The sequence below is a fragment of the Mesoplodon bidens genome (genome assembly GCF_964165515.1).
Source record: "Mesoplodon bidens genome assembly, chromosome: 20".
In the NCBI taxonomy this organism is placed as follows: Eukaryota; Metazoa; Chordata; class Mammalia; order Artiodactyla; family Ziphiidae; genus Mesoplodon; species Mesoplodon bidens.
Window position 1 is genome coordinate 36,159,409 of NC_138181.1, and position 15,135 is coordinate 36,174,543.

Genomic DNA, 15,135 nt, shown 5'->3' on the forward strand with positions numbered 1-15,135 from the left:
AGACGTGAGTTAATAAAACATGTTAAATTTTCTGGGATTGGAAGCAGAACCCCTGAGGTTCCTCTGGACTCAGCTGGCGTGGCAGGAGGCGAGCAGTGAAGTGTTTGTTGCAGTGTGGGGCAGACGGTGGAACTGGACACAAATTCCACGTCCTTGTTCCCTGAAAATCCAGGGTCAGGTGTGGCCATCAAGATGACTTAATCTAGATCATGGCTTCTCCATCTTGTCATGATTGGAACGTTTTGCTTCCGGGAGCACTCCCTCACTTGTGACAACTGATAATGTCTCCACACATTGTCAGGTGTTCCTTGGGGCACAAAATCACCTCCAGTTGAGAACCACTCATGTAAGTATGTGTAGGAAATCTTGAGAGCACAGAGGACAGATCAGTAAACTTTATTTGAATATATCAAGAAAGGCTTCAGACAGCAGGTAATGTTGATGCTATTAAGGGCTCTGTACACAATCAACACCTTTGGGGGAAGAATCCACAGTGAGCCTTTATTAAAAGAAACTTGGAAATGCTGTTTATTAAGCAAATTAAGTCATTAGGGGGACAGTTTCTAAGTGAGTTACTATGTAAACTGAGGTAGATTTGTGGCATGTCAACATCACCAAAAAACCATCATTGCATCTCTTTGTATCTAGAATTAAAGAACCCTAAATCTTGATTAAATTACCCCTTTTAGTGACCCTGAAATGTCCAACTACTGCAAAAACGGGCATAAATCAATTAACACAAAGATGTCATAAGAGTAGAATTTTTCTCACAACTGGATTTATGACTGCAAACAGATGGTGAAAAAGCATGAGAATGACCCTGTTCATAGTTGAAACCATATAGTCCAAAGCATATACAATCTTCACCAAATGTTAGATTCTAAGTCATATTTTTAGAAAACATTTGAGCTATTTTAATATCATCCCTTCCCCTCACCCATCCTTAGTTTCCTCTTTAGTATGCATGTTTATTCATGGTGTACTACATACCAAAATTGATGCTAAACTCAAGACCATGCTTATATAAAGTCAAAATCATGATAATTAGAAACACCTACCTGATTGATTGTATAGCTATTTTTCATTCAGAATCTTGGCCTCAAGTAATATTACACAAAAAGTGACTTGTAGACAGATTACGCCGTTTCAGGCTTCTTATACTAAATACCAGAGCCTCTGCAATGAACTGCTCTTCTCACCATTCAGAGCATTTGTATTCTGTGGCCAATTCTCATTTCGTTTTTCACATCTATTGTTTTTATGGTGTGATAACCTCCTAAGTGAAAATAACATGGATGAAAATTAGTTTCTCATCTGGGATGCAAGTTGTTCTTTATGGGCCTCAGTGGTCTGCTCAGCATCTTTATTCCCTGAAGGCAGTTTTCTGGATGATTTTCACCTTGATAACTGGGTTGATGAAGTCAGATGAAAATGATATTCACAAACTGAACAAACTGTGGGAAAAGTCATTCGGTTCAGGCTGATGATGCAAAGGCATTTCTCATGTTATATGGTTTCCTCTTTCCCATCAAAAATATGAGAGAGATTTATCATTTTGGAGTAGTCTGCCAACAATGTTCTGTTCTTCAAGTAAATTTTAGGTAATTGGAAATGCACTGACATATGGGATTACTATATATGTTAACATGCCTTTAATCACAAGAATACTCTTTAATAGTATTTTCTATGTGTAGGTTCCCTATAGTAGTTCCTCATGAAAGTTCTCCAATGGTAGTTTCAACTTGGGGCTAATGGTGTTTTGTAAAATCACTGATAATGTGAATTTTTTCACTTATGCTTTTGAGACAGCACTGTTTAAAAATCGCACCAAAAGACTTTGCTTCTGGGAAGAAGGAGTAGACATACTTTTCCCTCTAAGGACAACTAAAAACCACAACCGTTATATACATTAAAAGTGAAATAAAGTGTCCAGCAGATGGGATTAAGAGCAGAATAGAGAAGACAGAGGAAAAATCAGTGAACTGGAAAATAGAACAAGAGAAATTAGCCAATCTGAAAATCAGAGAGAAAATAGACTTGGAAAAAAATGAATGGCGCCTAAGGGATCCTTGAGGGTATAACAAAATATCTAATATTTGTGTCACAGAAGTCTTAGAAGGACAAGAGAAAGAGGATGGGGCTGAAAAGAACTTGAACAAATAATAGTTGAAAACATTTAATATATAGCAAAAGATACAAATAATAACTTGGATGGGATTACACTACCCAATTTCAAGATGCACTATATAGTTATAGTAATCAACACTGTGTTGAATTGGTGGAATTACAGATACAAAGATCAATGGAACAGAAGAGAGATCCCAGAAGTAGATCCAAACAAATAAGCCCGACTGACTTCTGACAAAGTTACAAAAGCAATTCAATAGAGGAAGGATAGACTTCTTGACAGATGGTGCTGGAGCAATAGGAAAAAAACGAACCTCTATCCAAACCTCATACTCTATACAAAATTGACTCAAAATGAAACAAGGATTTAATGTAAAACTATACAACTTTTAGAAAAAATGGAGAAAGCCTTTGGGAATCTAGCACTAAGCAAAGAATTCTTAGATTTGGTTCCCAAACACAGTTTCAATAGTCACACCACATATACATATGCCTAAAATCACTATTACACATAAATGAAGTCCAAAAATACTTCTATTTTTTTCTCAAAGGAAAAAAAAAAGAAGGAAAAAAGCATATTAAGTAAAAGCCACACAAGATGAAACAGAACAAAATGGCTTAGATGAGAAATGCATTTCCTCCTGAATCAGCATGTTTCCAAAGTTTACGTGAAGGCTTTCCTTATAAGGTCACCATGTACAAAATTTTATGTTGTGGCTTCTCAAGCTGTTATGGAACATCTAACAGGTTATGATACATTATTTGCTCAGTATTCAATACAAGATTTTCTCATGGATGCTGACAAAGTAGCAATTTCAGAATGTCTTAGTATTCAGCAGTTTTAATGCAACCACAGAGAAAATGATTATCTTACACTTGTGTGTCTATGGAGATCTCTTATTAATCAGTAATGGTAGTTATATTAAATATATTATAGAAGAAAATATTTAATATTTATTTCCTTAAGTAAGTTCCCCCCTATCTCCTGCCTCTCTCTCTCTCTCTCACAAGATAAGAAGTCATTCCAGTAACTGAGATGGGATGGAGAGAAAAAGAGATGAGTTGGGTGGTATTTTTTTACACAAAAGTACCTCATTAATTTAATTCTCCATTTTTTTCACCACTGACATTTTTCAGCCCTCTTTATGAAAATGAATTGTAGAAGCATATCATACATATTGACCAGGTTTCTGGGTAGTTGGGAACTTGAGATTTTTTCCCATCTACTTTGCCCCAGTTGAATCGAATATTCCTTTATGCTCTACAGAAATCAGTGTGAGTCTGAAATCTACTTATCATCCTCACTTATTATATTTTTTCTTGGCCTTTTATAAATAATATCAGGAAAGTCCACAGAGCTAACAAAATGTCTAAAATTTGGCCTCATAATTTTGCCTACCAAAAATATTATCACACTGTTTCATTAATTACTTTATTTCTCATCCTGAAAGTTGATTTGGGGGTGAAGGCACACTCTTTCTTTTTCACATTCACACACTTACCAAACTTATACCCCTTTCAAGCCTTGTTTTCTTAGACATATGGAGTTATATAGAAACATATATGAAATATGTGCAAAAGATTCCCAAAGTGTTACTCTGGTGCAGCCTACTGAGACACTGACAGATTTCAAGCTCTTGTACCTTCTTGTACACATTCTATTAGCAGAGAAATCCATTTTTAAAAGATTGACATAGGGAAAGGCTTATAACTCGCAAAATATCTCAAAAGTGGTATTTTGATCTTAGACCTGTTGAATTTTTATTTAAAAGAAGACAGATTTGTGAACTGCTGCCTTGGCACACATGAAGAACAAATTAATCTAGTATCTCTTACGTTTAACCAACTCTCTGAGGCCACACAGTATCCTGGAAGGAAAACAGAAAAGGATCAGGGAAGCTGTTTTAGCCTCTCCCACTTGCCTGAGACTGTTAGGCATTAAGTAAACCTTTGTGTTGCAATTTCCTTATCTTGTAAACTTGATAATATATGCTCTGCTAATGTCCTACGGATGTGAAATATATCAGTGCTTATATAGTTGGCAGTGTTCTGAGTACTTTACATGGGTGGCAGAGTGAAATTTTAAAGACTTACTGTGTCTTTCAGTTCTAGCACACCCAGCTATCTCTGTCCTTCCCCACCTCCTTCTCCAATTCAGGGAGCAGTGGGGAAATGGTGATTTATATTACTGTCCTCAGGTAGAGATTCTTGCAGTAGTGATACAAGCAATCTGATGACCTTTTTTGGTTGTTGTTGTTGTTTTCTTTTTTTTAATAGACTTTGGAACCTCAGGCAGAGTACATGTCATTGAGAAAAGGCCTTTTTGGAGTTTTAATCTCTATCCATTGAATAGCAAGAGCCACGGTTTCCTATCTAAACAGTAAGCCAAGAATACACAGTAAGAGCTGGTTTTTCTCCCCTCAACCACCTAGATCATGTTTAAGATTCCATGGGCTGGAAAAGGAGGAAAAACTGGAGAGAGAAGAGGAACCCAGGGAGTGTATCTGTGTAGGGACCAGCTATTCCCCTACTCCATCTCCAGAGTAGCCTTTGGGGGTTTAGCCTCGAGTTGAGAAAATGTGGCACAGAGGCATGCTTTCAGCTTCCTTGAGAAAGTGAGCAAGCAGGGGATGGGGTTTTCCTGATGTGTGCCCACCTGTCACAGTAGCAGAAGTGTAGAAATGGCAGCAAGACTTCTTGAGACAGAAAAGGCTGGATAAGATTCATTTGCCTCTGGAGGTTTGAAAACCAAACCGTCTCTGTGTTTCTCGAAGTTCCCCAAAAGGCTAGGGGTGGTTGAAAATGAGGTCCCTCAGAGTCAAGTCAAGGACGATGTAGATCACACAGACCAACGGAGACTCCGGGAGGGCAGGCATCTCGGCATGTGCTGGTGTTCCTGGCCGACTACAGCAAGGGCTGTGAAGCACAGTAACCCACAGAGGGTTCCGAGTGAACAGACGTCAGTATCCAGCTCTAGGCGCTCTTCTCCCCAAGCCAAGGTATGATGTCACAGCTAAGAGGCCATCTAGTTGAATGTACATCTGGGATGAGGGTTCTTCTGTAGTTGGCCAATGTTTATTTCTTTTTGTCATCAGACACATGTTGCCTCAAAAGAGATGAAATTATATTATAGAAAAATATTACATTTTTTGCATGACTGAATAAATGAAATGAAAGACATGGAGGAACCATGAATGCTTATTACTAAGTGAAGGAAGCCAATCTGGAAAGGCTACATACTGTAGGATTCCAACTCTATGACAATCTGGAAAAAGCAACACTATGGAGACAGAAAAAGATCAGTGGTTGCCAGGGGTTGGAAGGAAGTGGGGGGGAAGATGGATGCCTGCAAAACAGAGCATTTTTAGGGCAGTGAAAATACTCTGTATGATACTGTTATGATGGATACATGTCATCTTACATATTTCCAAACGCAGAATGTATAACATCGAGAGCGGAGTCTACGATGAACTGTGGGCCCTGGGTGATGATGATGTGTCAGTAGGTTTATCAGTTGTAACAAATGGACCATCTTGTGGGGAGACTGGGCATGTATGGGGCAGGGCGTTTGGGAAATCTCTGTACCTTCCTGTCCGCTTTGCTGTGATCCTAAAAACGCTCTAAAAATATGGTCTTAATGAAAAAAAGGTGACTTGTGTTATTTCTGGAATAGAGTCTTTCTTTACTATCTTCACAGGAGACTATTTCCTAGAAAATAAATGTAAAGCGTAATAATAAATAAAATAAATAAAATAAAGCGTAATACTAATTTAAGGGAAATATTAGCATGATTTTCTGGTGATGAAATATAAGGATATGCAGAGATTTCTGGAATACCTTAGATAGAAGAGCACAGTGCATTTTATATTCATTCTTCCTAAAAGCTAAGCTCTGAATAAAAATTTCAATTAAGAAAAATAAATCTATGCAGAATTAAAGTGAAGAATTCTGAATAAAACTAAAGTGCATATGTCAATTTCTTAGCCTAATGTTAAAAAAAACTGACTAAAATAGATTAAAGATAAGAATAGATTTTCCTGATCTGTTGAGAATCCATTTCATAGCTTCCATAGTAACTGAGAAAACTATTAAAACATTTAACTCAGTCTCAGTATTTAAAATGTATTAATTACTGTATCATAACATTGGGAATAATTTCATTATTTTTGTTATATATGTGGCTATTTTTCTTAAATTATTAATGTTTTCTATTATCTAGCAATGTGAATGTGGAAACCTAGACAAAGCAAAAAGTATGAATTAATACCTAGAGTCTTGTTATAATTGTTACGATTCCTTGAATGAATCTACATTTTTCGTCCCTTTCCTCCAGTACAATGGTTTCCATGAGATTGAAATAGAAGAGTGCCAGGAGCAGAGAATGAGGAAGGAATTTGGTCGAGGGAATTGGTAAATGAAAGCCGAAGAGTAAAAGAAAAAGGAAGATTTATGTTCTCTATTCAAGGTGAACATAACCGCTACTTGCATACAGTCATCTCCAGTTTGGTATATCCTGGGGCCATCCTTGCAAACACCACGTGGTTTGTCACATCTAGATCCCCTTGCAATGGAGAAGTTATTTTTATTCTCCAGCTGAGCTAGAAACCACGCAGTTCTAGCATGCAAAAAGGTTTTTAAGTAATTTAATCATGTATGTGCATAATTGTTGCTGTCCAATAAGCTAGTGGCAAGAACACACCAGATGTTTCTAACTGGTTCCTGCTTTGTGAATGCGCATTTAAAAATCAAAGCCAGTTACCTGAACTGTGGAGCAGAGACTATGAATCCCCAGATGCAGTTTCACGTCCAAAGGATTCCCACGTCCCTCTTTAACATGGATCCATCCACTGCTCAGGTTTGAAACACACTAGTCGGTGCCCATTCAGAGATTTTCTTCCATGCGGTCAAAATCCTGGCTTTGATGTGTTGCCCCCATTTTTTTGGTCATATGGATCATTTTAAAGATCTTATCAGAATTTGTTTTGTTTTAGAGAAGCTTCTCTCTCTTGAGCTATCTTCCTTTTTAGAGTCTTTTCTGATACAATTTACTTTAACAAATATTTGTATTATTTACATAATATAAGTATGCTATTATTTGCTAATTATTAATATTTATTCATTATAAATTAATTATGTAATAGTACTGTGATTAAGAAAATAATTTATTAACTATTAAATACATTGTTTAGGTGACAAATTTTCTTATCTGTTTTTTGTATACAAAACAAAATGTTATATAAAATTTAATTAAGTCACTAAACATCTCTGAATTTATTTTTATTCCAATAGTTGTAAATAGACAAAAGTTGCAAAACTACAGTATATTACTGATTGTACATTGATCTCTGTGACTACATGTCACACTCTGTGTTGGATGCTGCAGGGAACACAGAGGTGAAGGATACACAGAGAAGTAGTCAAGGAATGAGGTGTGAAAAGATACATATTAGCATATCTATAGTGTGGTTGCTAGTGAAAATATAGCTTATGAGATATTATGTACAGTGTGATACTATTTTCAAAGTATACACTACAACAAAATTTAAAGTCTGTCAAGGATGTTGCATCAAAATATTAACTATCAGTATCCCTTGATGATAGAATTAGAGTGAATTTAATTCCTATGTTCATGTATTTTCCGAATGTTTTAGAATGGAGTTACATTCTTTTTATAATCTGGTTTGATTTGAAAACAGTTTGAAAATAGTTTTTGAGAAGTTGTGGCATTACTAGGAAAGATAAAGTATCAATCAAGCGAGCAGGAATGGGACGGCTCTCCCCAAACAGGAGAGTGTAGTGGTGGGAAAAGTGAAGGGTCCAGTCCAAAGTTATCAAAATCTGGATAGTAGTGGAAAAATCCTCTGGGGATTTTTGTGGCGCACTCTGAATGCTAAGGAAAGAATTCTGCTTCTGATCGGAAAGCAATATTGTAAATTCTTAGGCAGGTAATATATTCAGAGTAGTGTTTCAGGAATATTAGTGTAGTTGTGGTGCTTAATTTGAAATACAGTGAAAAATGGGGGAGAGGAGACTGGATAAAATAATGCTAAGTTATTTGTCCTTTACTCATAAGGATAAAAGAAATATTTAATTATGTACACAAACTAATTTGAGAGTCAAACCAGCTTTACTGAGGGTAAGGAAGAAAAATAATACAATATGTAACATCTGATCATACTGTATTCTTCCTGAATTAAAAACCTACCTGTTTCTCTGTAGATCCTATGAAAACAGCCTTACTTACAAAAGAGTTTCTACGTTCTAGGTTTTCCTTACTAAAGTCTTTGTTACAATAGTCTTTGCTAGTTCATAAGAGCTAGTAAAACTTCCATCTTAACTTTTTAATTGACAAAGTATTTCTGTGACTGGTACTTTGGATTACTAGTGATTTGGCAATTGAAAGACAGCCCTCAGCCCAGCAGGAGTCTTATGTAGCTTGAGTTATTTTGTTGGAAATATACCGTCCAAACGGAAAGGAATGAGCAAAGAATCAAAGAGAATTTAGACAAATTATCCAAATAGGAAAACAATTTGCATTTACCTCTTGAAAGCTAATTTAAAATTTTATCTTAATATGTGTGACTCCTCAATCATTTATTTATTAATAATCATAATTCTAATTTTTGAATTCACCTACATTTCCAAAAGTTAGAAAATTTCCAAAAATTTAAAAAACTTTAATTGGGAAATAAAATTTTAGAGTTCTCCCCAGTAATCCATTTCCAAAATCCTTTTAGCTTTTTTTTTTCCTTTTGCAACTCCAATGATAGAAACCAGCTCTGTGCTTCCAAATTTCTGGAATAGTTGCAGATGAGTCGCTATAAATGCCAGCCTTCTGGTCTGGTCTAGTATGATGATTTTGGTGGTAGTTTTTCATAGTTGGTGCTTTTGAATTCATTTACAGGAGAATTGCAGCTCTTTTCACTTTTGTCTTCTGGAGAAAATTACACTCAAGCAAGACATGTTTTTCTAAGCATTTTTTTTTTTCAGTATTGGTGAAAAAAAACCAACCAGAAACATCTGTTTTCCTTCACATCTCTGTGACTTTCCATGTCCATACCTCAGTTATTACCAACAACTGATTGTAAAGTGGATGATTTTTCTATAATGCTCTGTACAGTAAAATAGGAATAAATAAACGTAGGAAGGTAATATTTCTGAACCCGTAAGATATGCACTTCGGATTGGCAAGCAGTTCTCAGTTCTTAAACCAAACTGTGACCTGGGTTAACTTGATATTTGAATTTGGTTTGTTTTCATCTCATTTCAACAAGCTGCCTCCATGAAGTCGAGGGTAGGAACTTTTGGAAGGGGTGAGAATGACACTGAAGGTAGCATCATGGCGCGTGGGTTTGTGTAAGACTTGGGGCTTGCTGTGCACTAAGCGATGACTGTTCTGGATTTTTCCAGATCCTGACATTAACTTATTTAATGATCCTGGAGGAGCGACTTAAATCATTCTCAATTTTCATCAGCAACATGGAAGTAAGTACACTTATCTACATCATTGGAATTTTCTGAACAATGACAAATATAGGTATCAGTAACTTACTTTATAAATTAATAGAGAAACATATGATTAATATAGGGTCTACTCTCAAAACAATAAGCTTGTTCTAAAATTAATAGAACATTTCCAGGGCTTATTGGCATTACTCCTGAAGTCATATTTACCAGATGTTTATTAGTTTTTTCTTTTACACTTGTCAAATCCTCCCACTAAATATACATTGAGGGCTTCCCTGGTGGCACAGTGGTTGAGAGTCCGCCTGCCAATGCAGGGGACACGGGTTCATGCCCCGGTCCGGGAAGGTCCCACATGCCGCGGAGCGGCTGGGCCCGTGAGCCATGGCTACTGAGCCTGCGCGTCCGGAGCCTGTGCTCCACAACGGGAGAGGCCACAACAGTGAGAGGCCCGCGTATCGCAAAAAAAAAAAAAAAACAAACAAAACATATATATATATATATATATATATACACATTGATATTAACTGGTGTAGCCCAACTCCATAAATACTGGAATTATATTTAAATTTACTTTAATATTTAAAATTAACTTTAAATATTCATTTGCCGGTGATGTACTGCTCTGCCTTCATTTGAGTATTACATGTGGCAAAAGATTGACACATAATGGATGCTCATAAAAGAATACTGATAAAAGATGCTGAATGCCTGACGTGATGGGGGTGGACAGTATATTTATAGCTCACCTGTAATTTTATAGAAGGAGGGCAGACAGAGCCTGGGGATTTCTTCTGAGTGCTTACTAGGTATCAGTAAACAGCATAGGACGAGATACATTTTACACTTATTAGCTCACTTAATTCTCACACGAACCCTGTGGAATGTGCAGTATTTCCTCCTTTTTTTCCCCAAATGCAGTGTGATAAAGGGATATGTCTGGCATGACAGAGTTGGTCAGAGGCAGAAGGGGAACTCAAAGTATGCTTTGTGATTCTGAAACTCAGAGCCCGTTGACAGGCCACAGTGCTGAAGAGTTGAAGTTGGCCATCTATACAGGGAGGGCTGAAAGGAAATTAGAGCATTTTTTTCCCCTCTTTTCAACAATGTGGTTCCACTGATGTTAGGATGACAAACCAGTTCACCTTAAAACAGGGAGGTGGTGAAGGTGGGCCTAATCGAGTCACACGAGCCTTTTGAAACCTTCTCCAGCTGGTTGCAGAAGACTAAGTCACAGCGAGTGTAAGCGTGAGAGGGTCCTACGTGAGGCAGGCAGCCCTTGGAGGTGCTGGCCTCTGCCAGCAGCGTGAATGGGCTTAGAAGCAGGTCCTTCACCTGGCCCGCACGGGGGTCCAGCCCAGCCCAGCATCGGGCATCCAGCCTTGTGAGATTCGGAGCGGAGGGCTCAGCCCCTCTGGACTTCCGGTCTGTGGAACGTAAGTTCGTAAACAGGGGTCGTTTGAAGCTGCTCAGGCTCTGGTCATTTGTCCTGCGCAGACAGAGACCCACTGCATTGAGCGAACGGTCCAGTTCCCATTGTTTACACTTGGTGACACCTGCCCGTGTTCCTCTTGACACAGTTCTTAACCGTGAACCTGTTGCCTCCTTGGATAATTGCATCCATTTGTGATTGTTCTTTAGGGTAAGGAGACTTGCTCACCTGGAAGTCTTGTTCCCCCTTCTTTGAGCAGGTTGTCGTGTGCCAAATCAGAATAATACATTGATTCTGACACCTTTTTTTTTTTTTTTTTTTTTTTTTTTTTGTGGTATGCGGGCCTCCCACTGTTGTGGCCTCTCCCGTTGCGGAGCACAGGCTCCGGACACGCAGGCTCAGCGGCCATGGCTCACGGGCCCAGCCGCTCCGCGGCATGTGGGATCATCCCAGACCAGAGCTCAAACCCGTGTCCCCTGCACCGGCAGGCGGACTCTCAACCACTGCGCCACCAGGGAAGCCCTCTGCCACCTTTTAAAATGTTGTTTATGGGCTTCCCTGGTGGCGCAGTGGTTAAGAATCCGCCTGCCAATGCAGGGGACACGGGTTCGAGCCCTGTTCCGGGAAGATCCTACATGCTGCAGAGCAACTAAGCCCGTGCGCCACAACTACTGAGACTGCGTCCTGCAACTACTGAAGCCCGCCTGCCTAGAGCCTGTGCTCCGCAACGAGAAGCCACCGCAATGAGAAGCCCGCGCACCACAACGAAGAGCAGCCTCCGCTCGCCGCAACTAGAGAAAGCCTGCGTGCAGCAACGAAGACCCAACGCAGCCAAATATAAATAAAAATAAAAGAAAAAAGCACATTGTTTATAAAGAGGATATAATTTGATCTAAAACCGAGTATTTCTCATATGCACGAATACTGAGCCACGTTTTCAACAAAGGATGCAAAGACCTACCCGGTGGTAGCATGCTGCCTGCAAAAGGCATCCGTGTGTTTGTGAAGGAAGCAAGTTATCACAGAAAAAGCGTCTGTGTGCTGTTAAGAATTAAGAATGCTTTGAATCCACTGGAATATCTGGCAACTTCGCTATAAAGTCTTGTTTTCATTAAAATGGTTTGGGGCTGAAACTTTCTTTGATAATTTAAAATTCCTTTCCACTCTCCCTCCTCCCCACCTCCAACCCCCTTGCTTAAAACATCACTGGTATTTTGGCAAATCAGGCAGCTTGAAAACAAACGACTTAACATTTTGTCAAGCATCTCTCTAATAATGACACAAAAACGTATTGGTGGGCATGCTTCCCCCGTGCCGCTATTGTGCATGTATTTGATTTTCCCGTATTAATCATAAGCTGTGTATGGTGCATGGAGCACTAATGGCCTCATTATCCACATTTCCAGGACCTTTATATCCCATGTAAAGCCCAACTGCTGACACTGTTGAGGCATGTAAACAGGGTCAGTTGTAGTATTAATGTTTGTTTACCTCTCCAAAGTTTCCTTAGTGACTTCTTCTTTTACTTTGGTACTCTTTGATCATCCTTGTTTTGGTTACTATGTAACAAACTATCCATATTAATTACTGTAAAACTGCATAATTGTATTACGTTCACTGATTCTACTGGTCAGGAATTCAGATAGGGCCCAGCAGGGATAACTTGGGACTGCCAGAGAACTTCTGGGGACTCTGCTGAGGGATTTTCAGATATCTGAGGGCTGGAGTCATCTGGAGAGTTCTTCACTCACATGTCTGGTATCTGGCCTGGGGTAACTCAAAGGCTGGACTCAGCTGGGACTGTTGTCGGGGACTTCTAACCGTGGCCCCTCCGTGTGGGTTAAGAGGCCCACATGAGGAGGAGCTCCTGTGGGAGGACCTCCCAGAGGCAGTATCCAAAGAGTGAGTCTCAAATGACTGGGACCACAAAAGCAGCACGGGATTACTGACCCAGCCTAGAGGTCATGCGCCAGCACCTGCACCGTACTCAACTGACTGAACCCACACAAGCTCACTCAGATCGAAGGGAAGAAGAATAGACTGCATTTCTTGATGGGAGAGTCTCAAAGCCCGTTTCAGAAAAGTATTCTGTGTGGGATGCATTTGGTGGCCACCTTCAGGAAGTAGAGTATGCCAAATTCACCCTTGGGCCACAAGAGTTCAAATCTCACAGCCTGCAAAATACAGTCACTCACTTTTGAGACCCTAGAAGTCTCATTCTATTTTGGTTTCCAACTCAGGCTCAAGGTCCAGACTCTTGTCACCTAAATCAGGAGACGTAGATAAGACACCTTGGATGCAATTCCTCTCAATCTGATCTGAGAACAAAAGAGACAGTTTATCTGTCCTCAACATAGCAAATATGTGATGGTCAGATTTAGGATAACCAAAATAGACCCTCCTATTCAAAAACAGAATCACTGTTCCATAGAAGTTCTGATATCCAGCAGGACCATGTTACCGGTTCCTTGATGAAGGCTTAGACCTACAACCTGAGAGATGCTCTCTGAGGCCTTTGGATCCATCCTGGGCTCTTCATTCCTCTCCCAAAGACATTCTTCTTTTTCGTAACCTGTAGCTCATGTTTACAGCTGAGCAGATTTTTGTTTGTTTCTTTCTTTATTTTTGTTTTTATCCTGTATTTTGCCTATAGAAGTTCAGGGATTCTTCATTTTGTACTATCTCTGTTCCTTTTAGTTTCAGTGAATACACTTCTTTAAGACCTTGTGGGTTTGTTATATTTCAACTTATGAACCTAATCCTTTAGAGTAAATCCATACTCACAAATCTCTTAGCGATAAGCCCATTTCTACATTGGCCACTTGTGCGACTTCTTTGGAATAACATCATTAAGATTTTTAAAAATCCTAATTTTTTCCTTAACAGAGGTAGACCCTGAAGAGCCTTTGAAAGCTGTTTGTCCATCTGAATGTGTCTGCAGGTCATGAATGTAAATCTTTCTGAGGTCTTCACGGTCAGACGTAAGGTTTCATCTTTACTCTGTGACGATGTTTTCCTGCTAGCACTCCGGGTTCAATATTTGAACCAAAGATCCTTTCTTATTTAAGATTTTTCTGTCTTGAATTGCTTTCCTAAGCCCTCTGTAGTTGCTCTAGTTTGTTTTTCAGTTCATCTGTCTGCTCTAACCTTCTACCATAACCAGCTAGAGAAGCCACACGTACCCAGGTCCTCTCCTGAAACCCCCTTACCCAGCTCATTGAGTTCATTGGTGTTTTTCTGATTTTCCCCAGGACTGAGGGCTTCCTTTCCTCTACTTTCCAATAACCATCTCCTTAGTCTCTTTCAACCTTCATGGACTGTCTTTTTGTGGGCTACTGCTCTCCTATGACTGCTAACGAATTACCACAAGCTGAGTGGTTTAAAACAACAGAGATTCATCTCTCATGGTTCTGGAGAACCAGTCTAAAATTAGTTTTACTGGACAAAATCAAGGTGTTGGTAGGGCAGAGTTCCCTCTGAAAACTCCAGTGGAGAATCCATTCTTTGCCTCTTCTAGCTTCTGTGGCTTCTGGCTGCATCACTCCAATCTCTGCCTCTGTTTTCACATGACCTTCTTCTCTATCTGTGTGTCAAACCTCCCTCTAATAAGACACTGTGATGGCATTTAAAGCCCACCTGGATAAGTTATAATTGCCCCATCACAAGATCTTTAATTTAATCAAGTCTGCAAAGAACTTTAAATAAGGTTATATTCACAGGTTCCAGGGATGAGGATGTGGGTGTCTTTCAGTGGCAATATTTCACTTTACCACAGGCTTTTCAGACTTCTACATCACACATAGTCTAAAGACAAATTCTGCCTGGTTTAGGGTTTGTTTTGGCAGTTCTTCATTTCATGGCACCCAGTTCTATTTAATTTACTATTATTGCCTAAACATAGCACCTGGGACTTTGCATAAAAGAAATCTCAGGGCTTCCCTGGTGGCACAGTGGTTGAGAGTCCGCCTGCCAATGTGGGGGACACGGGTTCGTGCCCCGGTCTGGGAAGATCCCACATGCCACGGAGCGGCTGGGCCCGTGAGCCATGGCCGCTGAGCCTGCGCGTCCGGAGCCTGTGCTCTGCAACGGGAGAGGCCACAGCGGTGAGAGGC